Source organism: Polypterus senegalus, chromosome 9 (assembly GCF_016835505.1).
Source record: "Polypterus senegalus isolate Bchr_013 chromosome 9, ASM1683550v1, whole genome shotgun sequence".
In the NCBI taxonomy this organism is placed as follows: domain Eukaryota; kingdom Metazoa; phylum Chordata; class Cladistia; order Polypteriformes; family Polypteridae; genus Polypterus; species Polypterus senegalus.
Window position 1 is genome coordinate 159,963,042 of NC_053162.1, and position 15,869 is coordinate 159,978,910.

Genomic DNA, 15,869 nt, shown 5'->3' on the forward strand with positions numbered 1-15,869 from the left:
TTAAAAACTTAAACAAAACGTGCATAGATGGTCTACCCTCTATCTCACTTTACCAGGGAGAATTAACACTATCAAGATGAATATCGTCCCTAAGCTTCTGTTTCTATTTCAAAACATCCCCATATACATTAACAAACCATTTTTAAGAAATTAGATTCAATCATAACTTCATTTATTTGGAATTCAAAATATCCATGCATCCAAAGAGCGACCCAACAACGACCTAAATCAGAAGGCGGCATGGCTCTACTTAATTTTCAGTTGTATTACTGGGTGCCAAATATACAAGCTATAAAAACCTGGACATTGACACAAATAGATGAACATACACAGGCTTAGATCGCAATAGAAATGAAATCCTGCAGTACTTCTTTATAGTCCCTGTCTTTGTATCCCAATAAATACAAGGTGTCATCAATATACTATCAATCCAATTGCCCTTCATTCACTCAGAATATGGAACCAATGTAGGAAGCACTTCAAGTTAGAGAATATTTTTTCTGTGGCACCTCTACATGATAACCACCTTTTTCCACCCTCTCAGACTTAACACAGTTTTTAATATTTGGAAAATGTATGCAAGTAAATCATTCAGAGATTTGTATATAAACAATTTCTTTCCATCCAACGAACAATTACATTCCAAATTTAGCTTCCCATCAACACAATTTTTCCACTATCTCCAAATTAGAAACTTTGCTAAATGACATCTGCCCAATTTTCTTCAGCTCCCACCAATTTCTATTCCAGATCGGTCTTGAAGACTCAGACTACATTTTTATAATATATAAAACCATTTTAAAGCCCCTTCCTTTTAAAGATCCCAGAGTACAGTGAGAAAAGGATCTCTCACTCAACATCTCAGAAACGGAATGAAAGGCAGCCACACACAGAAATCACTCTAGCTCCATATGTGCAAAGCATTCAATTTTTCAACTTAAAATCTTTTATTGAGCACATCTATCTTGTTTAAAATTGTCCAAAATGTCTTCAAGGCAAGATCTAACCTGCAAACATTGCAAACGAGCTCCAGACTCACTAAGCCACATGTCTTGGCACTGCACCAAATTAACATCTGGACAAAAAATTTTAAATGCCTCTCAGACAGCCTTGGTGTCACAATCCCTCCTAATCCATTAACAACCATGTTTGGTGGACCACCAGATGGACTTAAGGTGGAGTAGGACAAACAAACTGTAATGGCCTTTACTTCACTATTGGCACGTAGACTTATCTTACTCAACTGGAAGAATCCTAACTCACCTCTGTTAAGTCAGTGGATAACTGATGTTATATATTATTTGAAATTGGAAAAAAACAAATTCTCAATTAGAGGAACTATTCAAAACATTTTAAAAACCTGGCAGGATCTAATCAGTAATATTTTAGAACAAGCATTTTCCTACTTTACTACTCTCAAAGTTTTACTCTGGCTTTTGGCCTTCCTCTCTTTCTCATGGGTGTGTTTTGATTTGAATTTAGTTTAGTTAAGTTTGACTTGATTGTATGGATTATATACTTTTAATAAATTCAGTAAAAGATAAAAAAAATGTAATTAGAACCCACTTTATCATATCTGTAGCTCTTTCTTGCTTTCTTTCTTAATATTTAGGGGTAGAGTCAGGGTTAGTGTTATTTCTGAATATGATGTAGTAATGCTTACTTATGTTGACCTAAAAAGCATTTCTATTGAATTATGCATGTACATTACCTATAAAAAACATTATATCCCTATGAAACAGTCACTTCTTTTGTCTTACAGATTGACATCAAAACCTATTAAAACATCTTTATCAAATTTTATTACACATTTTGCCTTACAACAGTCAAGTAACATGAAAAAGTAACAGTTCTGAAAGTCAATAAAAAAAATGTAAAAATCAAATTAACAGTTAAGTGATCAGATACTTATATACAGTCACCATTTACTTTAATGACAGACATAACACTCTTTAGGTATGCCTCTACCAGTTTTCCACTGCTAGACTGGGGACTATTTGCCTGATTCTTCCTTGAACAATTGTTCATATTTCTTGTTGACCGTCAATAGAAAAAGGTCCATTGACAGATTTTCTATTGAATTCAAGTTGGGGCTCTGACTTGACCTCTCAAGAGCGTTCATCATCCTATCCTTAAGCCGTTGCATTGTTTTTTGGTGGCGTGTTTAGGGTTATTATCATGCTGGAAGAGGAACCACCTGCCCTTCTTCAGCTGTCTGGCAGAAGGCTGTGGACTTTTCTCAAAAACTTATGTGTTATTGGCAGTATTCATTGTACAGTCAGTGAAGGCCAATCCCCCAGTCCCTGATGAAGCAAAATACCTCCACAAAATGATGTTACAGCCACCATGCTTCACATCAGGTATAGTGTGTTTTAGGGGGTGTGCTGTATTTGATTTTCACCAAACATAGCACTTGGAGTTCATTCCAGAAAGTTCAATCTTGATCTAAACTAACCATAAAATCAATTACCTCATGGTATCAGAATCTTCCAAGTGTTCCTTTTTTTGCAAAGTACAAACAACACTCAGTGTGGTGATTGTTCAGAAGAAGCTACTTTCTGGCCACCCTACCATACAGGCCAATTTTGAGTAAAACCTGTGAGATTGTCATCACATGCACAGATCAACCAATCTTAGCCATAGACACTTGTAAATCCTTCAGAATTGCCATTGGCCTCTCAATGGCTTCTCTAATCAAAAATCTCTTGGCTAGGTCATCCAGTTTGGAGGGCAAGGTGTTGGTGGTGCCATACACTTTCCACTTCTTAATGAAGTTCTGAATGATACTCAGAGGGATAGGTAAAGCCTTATAAATCTTATTGTATCCTTCTTCTAACCTGTGCCATTCCATAACTTTACCCTGGAGCCCTATTGAAAGCACTTCTCCAACCATGAAGAATACTTTTGCATTTCTTCTGATGTAATCAGAACCACTACAATTGATGTCAGATGGAAGCCAGTTAACCTGGTGTGTGATCCAGAAGGTGATTGGTTGTAAATAAGCAAGTTCATAATGGTTAGTCCAAGGGGTTGATCACTTATTCAAACCAGGTATTTCACAAATTGAATTTTAAGAATTGTTAACATTTTATTTTCATTTTGATGTTGAGCATCATAATGTGTAAATACAGCTGGAAATAGTTATACCGGTATTTAATTTATTTTAATTTTCAAGGTGTAATGGATTTTGTATAGGTTCTGTATTTGTTAGGCATTCTGATTTCCAAATTATTCAGTAGAGTTTAACTATATTTTAATACGCCTTTCTTTTCTGATGCCATTGTTCTTTCCCATATGTTTATTGCAAATGGGATTGGACCACAATAAACAAATCTGTATTATTATTATTTTTATTACCCATTTCTTAGCCCACATATTATTAGTTATAGTCTGGAGGCACCAAGGCAGGCCCATCCCTGGAACACCCATATTCACTCATGCCTTGCGTTCTTAATGACACTTAAACTGACATGAATATGTAAACTTAACAGAGACTGTGAGACCACGCTAGCATTCAAACCAGGTCTCCTGAAACTGAGGGACAGCAGCATTGCCACAGCATGATGGTATTGTGTTACAGATCATTTTTTTATATATACTAGCTGTCCCCTGTGGCTCAGCCCACGTAGTAGTAAAACAGAACAAACTTTAAAAATACATTTTTTTTTAAATAATATAATAATTTGTATAGAGAAGAATTTATATTGATAGCTTTTGCATCCGAGGGCCTCTTGATATACAATATTTTTGGTTTTGCTATCAGGGACGAGAATGTAGCTGTGAACTCTTTGCCAAAAATGTAAACAGTTGGCAAGGTATCTTTTGCCAAGAGGAAGGTAGGCATGCTCCAACATCAAACGTTGCAACTGTATGTGATCGTGTGGGGAGAAGAGCATGTGGCTATGATATTTCAAACAATGAGTAGGTGCAGTCTAAAACACATGTAGCTGTGATCTCTCTCTCAAAAATGTCAAATGTTACTCTTTATAATGATAATGTCTGCTGAACAAACATATATCGCTAGCTAAGTGGAGGCAAAGTACGCTCAAACAGAGGCTGGCATGTGAATGAGGATGGCCCCATCTGGCTCCCTACTCCTGGGGTCCCACCTCCTCCTTCACTTGGCCTGCAGCCTGTCTCTCAGGTTCAAATAAATTGGTGACGCTTCTGAACTATAATACTTGGCACGATGACAGAAGTCACAAAATCAACTGGAATGTTCAAGCAAATTCTAGAAAAAAACCCAATGTAAATCCATTAAGTAGTTCTCTTGAGAAAAGCGGACAAACATACAGACAGATAGACGTTGGATTTTATATAGAGAGAGATATGTGATAATAGACTCTTCTCAAAGTACATTTTAACTGTTTATACTGTAATGTAAAACAGTATTATTTTTATATGACATTGCTCAAAGCTGATGTCATATACTTTATACATGAGATTGATATCTGACGAACTTTAAAATGCCATAATGCAGCGGACTGCAAGGCCAACTTCTGAATCAGGCTGTAGGATGATCTTTACCATTTCAACAATCTTCCTCAAAAACATTTATGTAACACTTAATACTACTGATGGTAAATACCGAGAAGTTATACAAGATCTATATTTATAGAAGTGATAGTCCAGAAGAGTGTCCAACCCCAGGGTCAGATTTTATTTGCTGCATGAAACTGACATATTGGAATTCTTTTTACACTTTTTTCTTAAGAAGAAATAATAAAAAGTAGAAAGTTACAATCATAGAACTCTGGTTTTCCTCCCACATTTCCACAGATGTGCAGTTTAGGTTAATTTGTAATTCTTGTGTAGGTGTATGTACGATGGACTGTCTCCCAATGCTGCTGACATACACTCCAGACCCTGTGACTCTGTATTGGATTAAACTGGCTTGAAAATGTTATACTATTAAAAGTTACAAAAAGTTTAAAAATACACTGTTATTGTATATGTATAAAATTTGCAATAATACGTGTCATATATTCAATACCCTGCAGAGCATCATCATAATGTCGTGTCATTTTTTCTTTCTCACACACGCACTGGGGCCAATTAGTAATGCCAGTCCACCCAACCTGTCTTTGGACTTTTGAAGGAAACCAGAGCATTTGGAGGAAACACATGCAGACACAGGATGAACATGTAAACTCCATACAGGGAGGAACCAAGATCCATCCATCCATTATCCAACCCACTATATCTTAACTACAGGGTCACGGGGGTCTGCACCTAACCTGCATGTCTTTGGACTGTGGGAGGAAACCAGAGCACCCGGAGGAAACCCACGCAGACATTTTTATTACTATTTAATTTAATATTGTTTCTTTGTATCAGTATACTGCTGCTGGATTATGTGAATTTCCCCTTGGGATTAATAAAGTATCTATCTATCTATCTATCTATCTATCTATCTATCTATCTATCAGACACGGTGAGAACATGCAAACTCCTAACTGCGAGGCAGCAGCGCTACCCACTGCACCACCATGCCACCCAGGACCCAAGATATGAACCCAAAATAGAGGAGAGCACAAATAACCAAGATGGTGATCGAAATTGTGCAAAATAATTAATAACAACAAAAGTAAAGCTTAAATCAAATAACTAATGAAAGATTGAAAATCTAAGGCTTAAGAAAATCCTAAAACAAGTGTTCAAGGCTTGTAGATGAATGCAAAAAAATGCATAACAAATTAATATTGAACCTATTCATACCATACATTTTTGTAAATCTGCTTAATCCTCAGCAGGGTTGTGGGAGACTGGAGCCTATCCCGATGATCATAGGGTGCAAGGTATGAACAATCTCCTGGACTGAGCGCCAGTTAATTGCACCCTGAACACACAATCATGCAAGGACCAATTTAGTGTTGCCAATCAATCTAACCCACATGTCTTTGGACTATGGGAGGAAACAGGAGCACATGAAGTACCATTTCAAACATGGGGAGAGCATTCACACTCTATGCAGGGAGGACTTGAGACTCTGGTCTCCTTACTGTGGGGCGGTAGCACTAAAACTGCTGCAATGCCACCTACATCTTAATGTGAGGTGTAAAATAATCCATATAAAAAGAAATACAAATTCTAAACCCTTATCTGAAATCTTTGGGGCCACATGTGTTTAAAAATTTTACTGCATTGGGTAGTCTTAGTAGAGATCTTTGAATGAAATGTAAATGCAAAAAGTTAAATTTGTAAGAAAACTTTGTGTTTCAGTTTGCAGAAAAAATTACTTTGCAAAAGAAATTGCATTTCGCTTCCAGAGAAAGTTATGCTATTCACACAAGAAGGAAGGCATATAGTTCTTGTCTGTAACCGTTTTCATACATCCATTGTACATGTGTCTTCTCATCAGAGCTGGTCAATCAGTTAGGTGACACTTGTGGCTGCAAAGGGCACCAGCACCTAAGGGGCACAGCTTATGTAACTCAATCAATGAGCACTCCAAACCTTTCCATTACGTCTGTGCTGTGGACAGTGAAGGGCACCATTTTGGTAACTCTACGGGGCGCACATCATTCACCTGCCTATGGCTCCATATGAGCTTCAACAAGCACTGCTTGTCATTTAGTACTTAAATAAACATCTCTCAGAAAAAAAGTGCATATTCTTAACTAGGATAACTTGGTAAAAGCGGAAGGAAGCACTGGTGACTTTCCATGTGGCGAGATTTTGCTGAAGAGAAAACACAGTAACGTGCACCATGGTGTGCTTTGGTGTGGAAAATATGAGCATATCATATTTTTTGAAAATGTACTGCTTTCAAGTCAATTTGGTATGCATTACATGTGTTACACAGCTGCTTAAAAGAACATAATGCAAGAAGAAAATGTGAACAAGGGTTTAGGAAACAGTATTCCTTGTTTCCATCCATTCACCCATTATCCAACCCGCTATATTCAAACACAGGGTCACTGGGGTCTGCTGGAGCCAATACCAGCCAGCACAGGGTGCAAGGCAGGAAACAAACCCCGGGCAGGGTACACACACCCAGCACACATTAGGGATAATTTAGGATTGCCAATACACCAAAGCCTGCATGTCTTTGGACTGTGGGAGGAAACCCACGCAGGCACAGGGAGAACATGCAAACCCCACACAAGGAGGACCTGGGAAGCCAACTCAGGTCTCCTAACTGCAAGGCAGCAGCGCTACCACTGTGCCACAATGCCGCCCCTATTTCTTGTTTTCTACTTTTTAAAAAAACTTTAAAACTCACAAAAATACATGAGTTTTTTTGCTTCAGAATTGTGAAATCATCTGCAAAATGTATTTTCATTTCAGTTTTGCAAAACTAAATGCAAATAGAAACTTGTCTTGTCTTCAATTTAAAACATGCAACCCATTTTGAAGGGACTTCCTTTTTATGGACTACTTTTACTTAATGGAGTTTTGTGTATTTCATACTGTTTTACTAAAACATACATGACTTTTGAATCTTGTAAGCATACAACTGGATGACTTAATGTGTGGATTATGTACAATGAGTAACGTGAGATTTATTCATAAACATTTTTAATATTGTTTGCTGTTTTCCAGCATTGGTCATCATTTGGTAAAATGTTGTCTTGTTCTTTCTCCACAAAAACTTGAGAAGAAAAATTTTTCTCAGCCATCTGGTCTGAGTACACAATAGAAAAATAGGAAGAAAATTAAACAAGAAGGAAAACGTCTGACTTGGCAATTACAATCATAGTGAAGCATTATGCAGTGGCACTGCTGTTTGCGTAAAGAAGCTGCAGTAGTGTTTCTTGGCACAGTTCTGCTGAATAATTTGTTTGCTGAAAGTTCTCAGTATTGATGTGTCACAGACAAGATGTGTGGCATTGCTCATAATGGCACTCAGTTTTGTTTTAATTCTCTCCTTTGCTACTCCCTCCAGGAAGTCCATAGTGCATCCCATAATTTAGCCTGCCCTTTTAATTAGCTTGTTGATCAGATCAAGATGAGAGATCACTTGGCCAAAAACCCATCTGTAAACGCACATTCGATGAGATTGTCATCTGACCAATCAGACCAAATTTTGAGGTGATTTGAAATTCTGAGTTGCTACATTTAGCACAAATGTGAAAGCAAATGTGTTTTCTATCTTCATACAACAACCATGCAAGCTCATTTGAATTTAGGCTTTAATGTGGACATTGGAGTCCCATTTCAATGCCATGCATAAACAGAATCTAGCTAAATATTATTCATATTAAACATATATATGCAAAATAAATGTTAATGGCAGGTCTAACAGGAGCCTTAGCTTTAGTAAATAAAAGTTTAATAAAAACAACTTCTATAAATAATAATCAGTATTCAAGAAAAAAAAATTACAAAAACAGATACAGCAGATTCAGAAATAATTCAGATGCCCTCAATTTTTACTCATTTTCTTATGTTGCAGTCTTGTGATAAAAGCATTTAAATTCACTTTCCCCACACATCAGCCAATATTCAATACCCCAGAATGACAAAATGAAAACAGGATCATAGAAATTTCTGCAAATGTATTAAAAATAAAAAACTAACCTATCATATTGACACAAGTATTCAGACCTTTGGGTATATTGCAACAAGCTTTACACAACTGGATTTGGGGATTTCCTGCTATTCTTCTCTGCAGATTTTCTCAAGCTTTGTCAGGTTGAATGGAGACCGTCGATGGACAGCTATTTTCAAGTTTCTCCAGAGATGCCTGGGATCTGGCTAGACAATTTTCAGAGCTGTCCCTAAGCCACTCTTTTGTTGTCTTTACTCTGTGCTTTTGGTCATTGTCTTATTGGAAGGTGAATCTTTAGCCAATTAGGAGGGCCAGAGGGCTCTGAAGCAGGTTTTCATTAAGGATAAATCAGTACTTTAGTTTGTTCAGGTTTCCCACAACCCTGTCTTGTCACTTAGTCCCGGCTGCTGAAAAACAACTCCACAGCATGCCACCACCATGTTTCACCATTGGAATGCTGATGAGTGGTGCCTGGCTTCCTCCAGAAATGATGCTAATCTTGGTTTCATCAGATTTGAGACAGTTGTTTCTCACAGTCTGAGACTACTTTAGGTACCATTTTGCAAACTCAAAGCAAGCTTCCGCGTGTCTTTTACTGAGGATAGCCTTCTGTCTTGCCACTCTATCATAAAGTCCAGACCATAGATTGTTACAATGGCGGTTGTCTTAATCAAGCAGCTCTCAAAGTGCAAAACTGAACACAATAAACTATAATACAGTACAGGAGAAGCAGAAGAGTTTTAACTTTTTTTACTCGGCCCTACATGCACTTTAGTATACTGTAAGAACTAAATTGCAACTCTTGGCAGACTAAAGTCTGAGACTTTTATTACTCCTCAGGAGCAATATTGTCACACAAATAAAAAATTTTCCTGCTTTGTTGAAAAAAACAAGACATTTAAAGGTCAATTGATCCCATTGCCAGGAACTTTCCAATTTCAGGTGCTCTGTCTGCCTTGTTATCATAGCCTAAGACCAATTTAAGTGTAATTTGCACCAGCGAAAGTGTTTACACATCGACACACTAGAGGCAAAAGGCTTTTAAAGTATTTGAACTCGTTTTCGGTCAGGAAAGCCAGCGAGATGTAAAATGAATTTAACAGACATTTGCTAGCTCTGATTAGCTGGTCAGAGTTTTCTCCATTTTTTTTCCCCCAGTCTTGTTTCGTATTAATGAGTGATTTCAAGGCGAAGTCGTGAGGTGACATTGTTAATACACTGCGGAGCAAATTGTTGGCAGGCAGGAGGCTGAAGTGTCACTTTCAGAGCCAAACCTATTATTTCTTTGGCTGCATTTAAGATTCAATTTGGCTTTTGCTGAGGATTAAAAGCACAAATACTTATGTGTGTCGGTGTCCACTTTGTTTTTTGCCTTCTACCCCACTGCCTTTCTTTATTTAATATGCCATCCCGGGGAAAATTGACAACATACAATATAATATTATTAGTCTTTTCCTGTAATGCAGTGAGGCTGAACACTCTTACTCTGGGCATGGAAACAAATTCTTTTAACTGCAATATAAACTTTAAGGCATGAAGATTAAGCAAATAGTCAATCTTAAAGAAGTTGCACTGCTACGTACTGCTTCATTTTTCATATTACTATATATTATGCACTAATTCATCTGAGATGGCTGCAGCTGGTAAGATCACTACATAGTAATTTTATAGCACCTTAATCAGTCTCCAGTTTTGTAAAACATTTAATACAATACATCAGTCTGACTTTATGTACAGTACTGTGAACCTCACACAGACGACAATGTAAAGAATGGATATTTGTCACACTCCAGTGGCCTCCCACAATATTTAGGAGGAGGATGCCAAATTACAAATTATACGCCATAAATACAGCTAATGTTTGTTTTATGATGCTATTCAATACTGGAGCTTTCAGTTTAACCATTAATGGTATTATTGTTATCTAAATTCCACTTTAGAAAACTATCTAATTAATAATAATGTGGATACATATTTGTTCAGGATTTTTAACATAATGTATTTCCCATGGAGAAATGTATTGCATGAACCCTTTGCATATTTAATTTTAGTTAAAAAAAAAATTTCATTCAATATAAAATACTGTTAAACAATCGATAAATCAAAAAAAAAAACATGCCATTTAATGAGCCGGTCTAGTGATGCTGCCTCAAAGCTCAAAGGCTGTGATTTAGCCTAAGGTCTTGCAGTTTGCATGCTCTTTTTATGTCTGTGAGTCTTTTAATCCAATTTTCCTTTTACAACCCAAAGGCATGCAGGTTAGGGAACTTAAGAATGGTCCATGGTGGGTTTACATATGACACTGAAGAGGACTGGCAAGTATACAGTGCTGATTCTTTCCATGCTCCTATGATAGGTTCCAGTTTCCCATGACCCTAAATTGAACTGATTAAATTCATTTATTGATCATGGAACAATGAATAGCTTAATGAGGTTCTTAAGACTAATAATATTAAACTAAAAAATGTTTTAAGGTATTGCCAACATTAAAATGGAGGACAGGAAAGTATAAACAAGCCAGAGAAAATAAATCTCTGTACCCTATGCTTGGAATCCTAATGCAAGACAAACTCGATCTGCCTTAGGCCAACTGTCTATGTAATCTTTAGCCTGTTATGGTTCAGTATGGGTTATTGCTCTGGCTTACGTTTATTTGTTTATCTTTTTTTTTTTTATTTATTGATATTTTGAATTATTATTTTTAATTATTAGTTTTGTGTATTTTGGTACGCATTTAAAGATACCTTTTGAAGCAAAATCTACTTTTTGGGCCTATGTAGGCTGAAGTTTTTACATTTATTTTAGAACAATTTTTTAATTATTTATTGTGAAGTGTATCTATGTTTCTTGTATTCTGGGAAACACCCAAGAGGTGGGGCCTCCATGATGTCACTTCTAAAGCACCACTGTCTGCCATTATTTACTGGTGGAGGAAACGGATTCCCTTGGAATGTCATTGAACTTTAAAGAATGTGGTATTGTGTGTACTGTTTTCATTTAATTTTCTGCTTTATTATGGATTTTTGTTTCTGTTTTGGATTTTTCTCTATGATTTTGTATTGTATTGTATTGTTTCCTCTTGCCTCTTTTTTGATGTTTTTATTATTAAAGTCTATTTCAAATAAATTTCATCATTATTAAAGATTGTTATTTGCCCTTAATTGTCTTATTTGTGTATTCTTTTATATTTTAAATATGTTGAGATTTAAAGTAAAAATTCCCTTTTTGGGCCTGTGCAGGCTGATGCCATCCTGTGGAGTTTGAGGGTCAGGCTGCCTGAGGTGAGACCTGTTCTAGGTAGGCTAGGCAACACACTGGCCTGGTTTACATTTTTTTCTTAGAGGCCTGCACTCAAATCATAACATGCTGGACAGTCTATAATGTACAAAACATTATGCTAATATATCCTATCTACTGTTACATTTTATTCCAAAGGCAGTAGGTACAGTTGGGTAAAACAGTCAGTGACTTCCAATACCAGATCTTGACAATAACGTTGTGAGGTGAGGACACAAACATGATATAAGGGGCTTGAGACCTCCAAAAAGCTCCACAGAATGCAGATTGGTCTGGCTGGAGGCTGACTTCAGACCAGCTTGCTCTGCTGGCTTCTGTCCTAACAGACCCCGAAACAGGAGACTGACTTTGAAAGTTCAAAAAGACTATAAAGTTCAAGAACATACAAAAGTGGCTTACCAGAGAGAGAAATCATAAAAATTCTTAACTAGTAGAGACAAATCCCACAAAGAATCTTCCTAATAAAAAATACTTAATGACAGTGACAATGAAAACATTTCATGACAGAAGTGAACACCCAAACCAGAAATATCATATAAATACAGCAATACTTACAGGACTCCAACAAGCAACTCACAATGACCCACTGGTTGGGTATCTGTCAGATAAAGGCAAGGAAAAGAGCCAGCAACAGTGACATTAGAGTGGTCCTGTCTCCTGGGGCTCCATCCACAAAGTGTATGGAATGTGATTGCATTTAAAGATGCAGTAAATAAATATTTACAAACCAACATGACGGAAATTACATACAATCTAAAAAAAAAGAAATTAGAAATAGCAAAAAACATAAGAATCAGACTATTATATACCATAACAAGTAAGATGTGAAAGGGAATTGTATAGGTTTAGCAACATATAATCTTAATAATGTTAAAGCAATATTTTCACTAGCAGTATGATCAAGAGTATGCTATGCTAAAATTGAATCATCAGTCTTGAATGAAATGCTGATATCTAGGGGTCTTTCTAAAATTGGCTGGTCAATCATTCTGGAGTGTGGGCCCCAGTAGTTATTGTCGAAGATCTTGAGATTGCAATGAATTTTGGATCATAGGCATTAAAAAGATCTGTTACTATTACAAATATTAGTACAAGGGTAAAGATATAACTCAGTGTTCCTTGGTGAGGACACAGTTTACATGGATCTTTCTTGATGTGAGATTCAACTCAGATTTTAAGCCAAGATGTGACTGTAGGCCATAGATGGTCCACTGTATCTTAATTTGGTAATATTGTTCCCAGTCCAAAACTGTTGTGTGATTCCATTGTTTAAGACTTTCTTGTCTGCTCATAAATGTTTAGTTTGTATAGTGTCTTGTGTTTTCTGCTTCTTTGTACTCACTTTTTCATGTTCATAATTTCATGCCCTATTTTGGGTGATAAATTTGTTTTCATCTACCTACCATGTCTCCTGTTAATGTTCCTTTGCCTGTTTCAGATTTTGCATGTTTACAGTACTCCAATGGTATAATTTTTCTATTTTTCAGACAACATCATAAGATATTGATGTTGCTTAGTTATTGCCTTTATTTTTTCTTTCATCATATTCTAATAGATAATAACATTGTTTACTAGGAGAACTTATGCTGTGGCCTATCAGGCACTGCATATGCAACAACCTAATCAACTATATCTTGACAGTGAATAGAATTCACTTTCATAACGCTTCTAAAGTTTAAAATATAAAAGCAAAAACATTACTAATATAAATACCACCAGTTTACTTTTTTTAACGTCCAGATTTTGAGATTTCTTTTACGCTATTGTAGTTTGAAAGGCAATTTTTAGACCATTGCCTGTTTTTCAAGTTTGAATTGTTTCATTAACTTCAGCCACTCAGACTACTTTAAACAAGAATACATTATTTTAATGACAGACATACAGTATTCGATAATCACAGGCTTTTAGCACTGACTGAATATGACACAGCATCATTCCACTGTCGACTTTAATGGCTTACCTTTGTTGCAGGAGATGCCACACTGAGCAAACAACCACATCCAAAGGGCCAGTTTGTCAGTGCTTACCTGACAGAAGGCAAGATCCAAATCATTAGCCAGCAGTATGTTATTTCTCTTGCTCTTATCATCACTTGACTGTAGCATGACTACCATAGCACACCTACAAATACAGATAAAAAGGGACAGGGGGTAAACTGCAATCAAAAGAAGGAAGCAGTGACATAAATTGGCCCCGTATGTGGGTGTTGGTGCCAGTTTTCCCTGCTGTGATCTCATATTATATTTAAAGCTGGTTACTTATAAGGCTGCCTGCCAGCTATGTGGAAGGCTTTAACTCAACTATGCTATACTGAAGAACACATGCTTAGAAAATGGATAGATACTGTGTCTATAAAAAGTATTCACCCTCTTGGAAGTGTTCACATTTTATTGTTATATAGCATTAAATTGCAGTGGATTTAAGTTGGCTTTTTCGATACTGATTATATAATAATAATGTTGAAGTTAAAAAAGATGTCAAGAAAGTGATGTAAATCAATTACAAATAAAAAACACAAAGTAACTGTAACTGCAAAAAAGCCTCTATTACACATTTACTATTATGTAATAAGACCTTAACAAACACTTCTTTTGGCCTTCATAACACTTATAAAGCATCTATAGGTAAGGTGGTATTCTCTGTGTTGTGTGGCACAATGACATGACAGTAAAATGACTTGTTAATATCAAGGATTCACAGATCTTATACTAAATATGTGATATCAAGAGAAATGTGTCTCAGTTAAGCCACCTCAGACCACTCCAAAGTGAGGCCGTGTTAGTAAGTCACATGGCAGAGAAACACTTTACTGATGCTTTTGTAAGTGTTAAGAAGATTCAAAGAAGTATTTCATAAGGTAATAGTAAAGGTGTAATAGATGCATTTTGCAGTACCTCAACTAAAGTGTTACCATAATATTAAATTAAGTAGACTTTTTTCATCATATTTTTGGTCACACATCATATACTGTGAATATAATGTATGGCGAATTCTACAATGGTGATGCACAATCATCAGCATTTGAAACAAGCCGAGTGCCTTGTACGTGTGGCTGCTTGAATCATTTCTGATGAGGCCTGATCTTCTCATACCGCTGTAACCACAGAGTAGTTTTGAAAATGGAGAGTAATTAAATAAGGAGTTAAACTAATTACAGGGATCAGGCAGTAGTTGCAGAAGTTGTTAGACAGAGCAAATAACCTTTTGTTGATCTATATAGGGTTGGCGTGATTTTCATGACTAGGAGCAGCGCAAAATAAATAATATCACACAATCTTACTGAATTACTTATTTATAATTCCGAGGCATCTTCTTCTTCTTCGAGATGACTTGGATTGATTTAGAGTACATCAAAGTCTTCTTCCACGGTTGTTGAAATTCCATTAATTATGGAGAAAGCCTCAAGAGAGCCCGCGAACGGCGAAATAACTCTGTGGTAGGCATCTTCAGTGTAATATAAAATTAATGGCTTTTTAAAAATAAGGGCTTCTACTCTTTCCAACCCAATATCAAATTCTGTCAATACCCCAGCTCATTGCTGAAGCTTTTGCCTTCTGGATTTTGTACATTTCCACTTTGTATCTGTTTTTAATTTTTTTTAACATCATATTTCCATCAGTGATGAAACATGCCAATTAATGCAGACCTCATGGAAATGATCAACTAAGCTAAACTGAAAATCCATCTCCTGTAATGATTTGGATTGCCTTATGTTATTTCTGTGTGTCGCTTCCTTTTGCATCTAATCATTTTTGACTAATGTCTCCATAAGGTGAATAAGCTTTCAGTTTCACTTTATTTGAACATGTAATAGAAGCCAGAATTAAAGCAAGCAAAGCCATTTTGTTGTTCAGCACATGGTCTACATATAAAATCTGTTAACTTGCTCTGATTAGAATGTGTAAAACTGGTTCCTCATCACAACTAAAAACCTTGGCTGTTTTTAGCATGGCAGTTACAAATGGGAATTAGGTTTAGGTTTCTCTTCTACTGAGTAATATTTGGAGAACTGCTAAGTTTAGATTTTCTTTTTGATCTACTGTTCTTTTCTGTCTTTCTGCTCTTGTTCTTGGATTTT